This window comes from Mastomys coucha, unplaced genomic scaffold (genome assembly GCF_008632895.1).
Source record: "Mastomys coucha isolate ucsf_1 unplaced genomic scaffold, UCSF_Mcou_1 pScaffold13, whole genome shotgun sequence".
Lineage (NCBI taxonomy): Eukaryota > Metazoa > Chordata > Mammalia > Rodentia > Muridae > Mastomys > Mastomys coucha.
This window is the reverse complement of record NW_022196895.1, coordinates 56,142,907-56,148,721: the sequence shown is the minus strand read 5'-3', so window position 1 is coordinate 56,148,721 and position 5,815 is coordinate 56,142,907. Positions and strand designations below refer to the sequence as shown.

Sequence of the window (5,815 nt, the reverse complement as noted above, 5' to 3'; positions counted from 1 at the left end):
CTTGTAGGGTCTGTATGACATCTACCCAGGATCTTCTAGCTTTCATAGTCTCTGGTGAGAAGTTTGGTATAATTCTGATAGGCCTGCCTTCATATGTTACTTGACTTTTTCCCCTTACTGCTTTTAAAATTCTTTCTTTGTTTAGTGCATTTGGTGTTTTTATTATTATGTGATGCGAGGAATTGCTTTTCTGGTCCAGTATATTTGGAGTTCTGTAGGCTTCTTGTAGGTTCATGGGCATCTCTTTCTTTGAGTTAGGGAAGTTTTCTTCTATAATTTTTTTTGAAGATATTTACTGGCCCATTACCTTGGGAGTCTTCACTCTCTTCTATACCTATTATCCTTAGGTTTGATCTTCTCCTTGTATCTGGTATTCCTGGATGTTTTGGGTTAGGAGCTTTTTGCTTTTTGCATTTTCTTTGACTGTTGTGTCAATGTTTTCTATGGTGTCTTCTGCCCCTGAATTCTCTCTTCTATCTCTTGTATTCTATTGGTGATGCTTGTATCTGATTTCTTTCCTAGGTTTTGTATCTCCAGGGTTGTCTCTCTTTCTGATTTCTTTATTGTTTCTATTTCCATTTTTAGATTCTAGATTGTTTTGTTCATTTTCTTCACCTGTTTGAGTGTGTTTTCCTGTAGTTCTTTAAGGGATTTTTGTGTTTCCTCTTGAAGGGATTCTAGTTGTTTACCTGTGTTCTCCTGTATTTCTTTGAGGGAGTTATTTATGTCTTTCTTAAAGTCCTGTATCATCATCATGAGAAGTGATTTTATATCTGATTCTTGCTTTTTCAGTGTGATGGTGTGTCCAGGACTTGTTATGGTGAGAGAATTGGGTTCTGATGATGCGGAGTTATGTTTGCTAGTGTTGCTTATTTTCTTATGCTTGCCCCCAGCCATCTGGTTATCTCTAGTGCTACCTGCCCTGAGTAAATCTGACTGGAATCTGTCCTTCCTGTGATCCTGGTTGTGTCAGAAGTCCTCAGAGTCAAGGTATCTCTGTGATCCTGTGATTGTGGAATCCTGTGATCCTGGGCTTATTAGAGAGCTTGGGAATGGAGCTTCCTCTGGGGGTTGTGGGACTGTCTGTGGAGTTTGCACCCAAGGTCTGCTCAGGGCACCAGCTGGCCCAGACAAATGGGAAGGAACTAGTGCCACTGGGCTGGTGGAGTTCCTGCATGCCTGGGTCCTGCTGGTTGCAGTTACTTCCAGTGTTGGGATAGATGTGTCTTTCTCATCTCTTATTCTGGGCATGTTAGAGCACCTGGGAGTGGATCTTCCTCTGGGTGCTGTGGGACTGGCTGCCTAAAATATCTTATATATTCTTATCTACATTCTGCCACCTGGCTGGTTGCCTGTGCTCAGGTACCACATGTCCATTTGGTCATATTTTCTTGGTGAATCTCCTCCCTCACTCTATTCCATAATTCTTTGTCCTCTCAGTTATCCTACCTTTTATTTCATGCCTATGCCACAGGCCATAGGCTTTTAAAATGACAGGTGATGCATCCATAAAATACACAAGACATTGTCTCGAAAATTCAGAGAAAAACATAGGGCAGGGAACAGGAATTGAGATTATCAGCAAACAAAAGCAATACTGCCAGTCATCAACAGTAGCATATTAAGATTGTACTGGGAATGTCAAATACCAACAGCAGATACTTTTTTTTTTTAATAAAACTATGGGGGTAGGACAAAGAATGGAAAGGGAGACAAGATCCTATTTTTTTTTTTATTATTAGACATTTTCTTTATTTACATGTAAATTTCTCCATTCCCAGTTTCCCCTCCAGAAAACAAACAAAGAAACAAACAAAAACAACAAGAACAAACCCCTGTTGCCTCCCCCCCTCCCCTGACTGCCACCCCACCCTCTCCCACTTATTGGCCCTGGCATTCCCCTACACTGGGGCACAGAACCTTCACAGGGCCGAGCTCCTCTCCTCTTATTGATGATCGAATTTGCAATCATCTACTATACACGTGCTGCCAGAATAATCAGACCCACCATGTGCAGTCCTTGGTTGGTGGTTGAGACCCTGGAGCTCTGAGGGTACTAGTTAGTTCATATTGTTGTTTGTCCTAAGGGACTGCAAACCCCTCAGCTCCATAGGTCCATTCTCTAAATCCTTCATTGGGGACCCTGTAATCAGATCAATGGATGGCTGTGAGCCTCTACATCTGTATTAGTCAGGTACTGTCAGAGCCTCTCAGGAGATAGCTATATTGCAGACACTCTTTTTAATCAACAATTTATTATATATTTTATGATGCTATGTGTGGCTTAAAGCAGTTTTTATAAAACCATAACCAAGATAGCTAGTGACAGTAGTTCAGAGTTCTCCAGTGGTCCTGACATAGAATTATAAATATTTTCTAGTTATTATCCCTAGGACGAATGTGACAGAAGTTTTAGGAATTTGTTTCTCAGTAACAAACTTATGATTTGTGGTTCTGGTTTCTTTCTACTTTGGTCTTACGTTCTTCTTGGTGAGAGAATCTGTAAACCATGCTAGTCACTCTCTAATACAGACTTGATGATAGCAGGAATAGGGAAAGTTCAGGTGAAATGTATGTATGTTTGTGTATGTGTGTGCTGTGTGTCTGTGTGTATGTGCCTGTAAGTGTATCTGTGTGTGTGTATCTGTATGTGTCTCTGTGTGTGCCTGGGTGTCTGTGTGTGCCTGTGTGTGTGTGCCTGTGTGTGTGTGTGTATGCATATTTGAGAGAAGGAAAGGAAGGTAATGAGAGAGAACATGATTCAGTGAGAGTGTTCTGTTATAATTCAGACTTATCCTCAGGTATCTCATGCAGTTAGCAGATTGGTTAACGACTCTAGTGTTAACCTTTAGACATGGTTATGGTCAGTGGCTATGGGTGACTCGAGTTTGAACTTATATATTTTTATTGTCTTTGCTTTTTAAGGCAGGGTCTTACTGTGAAGCTCTAGCTAGAATTTGCTATGTAGATTAACTAGGGTGGCTTCAAACTCACAGACATGTACCTGCCTCTGCCTCCTGAGTAGAGTCCTGAGGTTAAACTGTGCACCTTTGTGCTTGGCATAAACTAGTCTGAATTAGTTTCTTGAATGTGTTACTCTAAGGAGAACTTTAGCATATGCAACCACTGTCTCAAGGAAAAGAAGTTGTAAGTAAAATTTTTTTCTAAAGTAAAATCTGCTGCCAGGAGCCCACCATTGGCTGAAGCAGATTTCCCCCTATATTTTAAAAGCATTCTTACTAATGTTTTTCTTTTTGTCATTTCTAACACATAAGGAGATTTAATGATTTTTTTCTCAATTGTTCAACAGTCACTTGGGAATCCTTTGCCATGTACTCCAGGGTTACATCACCCACTCCAAAAGAACTTTATAGAGGTTTAAACCGTCTTTAACTTCTCCACATCCCTGTCCTTGAGGATGCCACTACAGGAATAGTCATCAAAACTCCATCCTTGAAGGCTTGTAGCCAGATAAACTGCTGTATGGAGCTGCGTTTTCTTTCAATGGCTGCCTCTGTAATATTAGGCAAGGAAAACATAGTGTTCTGATGTGTGTGAGTAGACTGTTTTTCAGCATGACCTTCAGGATTGGGAAATCATAGTCAGATACATTTCTGTTTGAGATTAGGAAGATCCGTGGCACATCAAGTTATTCTTCTTAAACATATTCACACAATAGCTTCGGATATGTTGCTGGAAGGTTTCTCTGCCAAAGGTGTCTTTGTATTGCTTTTCATTTTCTAGATCTAAGTCCATCTTGGTTCTCACGAAGTAGAATTCCTTCTTCGTCATGCCGACTGCTTTGGTGAGGTCTATATCATTTTTCTTAAAGCTTATGAGACAGCTTGACTCTGAGGAGTTCTGGCACAACCAGGATCACAGGAAGGACAGGCTCTAGTCAGATTTAGCAAGCAAGCCTGTGGCTGAGATAATAATGAAGAAGTCATACTCATAGAATTTCATTTTCTCCAGATAATCCTTTGGTTGGAAATTTGTGGTTCCAATCCCAGGCAGGTCCCAAATAACCCCATTTGGAATGTTGGGGTGTCTGTATGGAGTTCTCCTCATGGTTGTCTCCACTACCCCTAGTGGAGCTGCAGCTTGCTCTTCATGTCCAGCCCCCCTGAAGACGTGAATGAAACTGTCCCTGTTCCAGACTCTCCTATCCCAGCAACACGGTGTGGGTTCTTGGCAAGCTCTCTTAATAAATAAGTAATTGCATTATTTGCCTGCTGAAGGTGTCCTAGTGTCAGGTATAACTCAATGAACAGGATGGTCCCCTGAGAAATGATTTTGTTTTCTGCCTTAAACTTCCTAAAATATCCAGTGAAGCTGGAGCCCAAGGCTTCACACCTATATGTGCCAGAAAACAGCTGACCCATGACACTGAGAAAGCAAAGGCCCTGGAAGGAAGAAGGGAGAGTAAGTTGCGGGAGACTAATGCCAGAGGAATGCCTTTGTGCTCTGCTCTCTCCAAAGTATGCTCTACTCAATAATAACTTTGTCAATGAAGAAATAAAGTAAGAAATTAAAGACTTTTTTGAATTTAATGAAAATGAAGGCACATCATACCAAAACTTATGGGATACAATGAAAGCAGTGCTAAGAGGAAAATTCATAGCTCTAAGTGCCTTCAAAAAGAAACTGGAGAGGGCTTACACTAGCAGCTTAATAGCACAGCTGAAAGCTCTAAAATAATAAAAGAAGCAAATATACTCAAGAGGAGTAGATGGTAGGAAATAATCAAACTCCGGGCTGAAATCAACCAGGCAGAAACAGAAAGAATCATGCAAAGAATCAATAAGACCAGGAGTTGGTTCTTTGTAAAAATCAACAAGGAAGAAGAACCTTTAGCCAGACTAACCAGAGGGCACAGAGACAGTATCCAAATTAATTAAATCAGAAATGAAAAGGGAGACATATCAGGGAAAACCGAGGAAATTCAAAAAATCTTCAGATCCTACTACAAAAGCCTATACTCAAGCAAATTGGAAAATCTGGATGAAATGGACAATTTTCTACACAGATACCAGGTGCCAAAGTTAAATCAGGATCAGATAAACCATCTCAACAGTCCCATAAACCCTCAAGAAGTGACAGCAGCCATTATAAGTCTCCCAACCAAAAAAAGGCCAGGACCAGATGGGTTTAGTGCAGAATTCTATCATACCTTTAAGGAAGATCCAATACCAATACTCTTCAAACTGTTCCACAAATTAGAAATAGAAGGAGCTAGCCTGGGTAATGTTATAAACCAGTTCTAAAACAAAATAAAAAAATGGGAAGGAAAAGAAAAATTTGTAAACTTGCTCTAAAATAATACCATGGAAATCAAGGATGATGGCATATACCCATAACCCTAGCATTTACTGAGTGGGCAGAGGAATGAGGATTGGGAACTTGAGACCAGTGTATATCAAAAGATCATGTCTCCACACAACACCCAGAGGAAGCTCCACTCTCAGGCACTCTGACACACCCAGGATCAGAGGTGTGCTGACACACCCAGGACCAGAGGTAAGCAGGAACAAACATCTGTCCCAACACTGGGAGTAACTGGGACCAGCTTGACCAGGCATACAAGAACTCCGCCAGACCAGTGACTCGGGTTCCTTCCGGTCTGTCTGGGTTAGTGTTCTGAGCAGACCTTGGGTACAAGCTCCACAGCCACAGAGAAACACACAGAGAAAGCCACACTCCCAGGTGATCTAACAAGCCTAGGATCACAGCATCCCAGAATCACAGGATCACAGAGACAGCTTGACACAACCAGGATCACAGGAAGGACAGGCTCCAGTCAGATTTAGCAAGGGCA

General features: G+C 41.3%; 1 pseudogene; it reads right to left on the bottom strand.

Moving 5' to 3' along the window:
- Positions 1–3,389: 3,389 nt before the first annotated feature.
- Positions 3,390–4,382, bottom strand: LOC116087473 (annotated as a pseudogene).
- Positions 4,383–5,815: the final 1,433 nt, after the last annotated feature.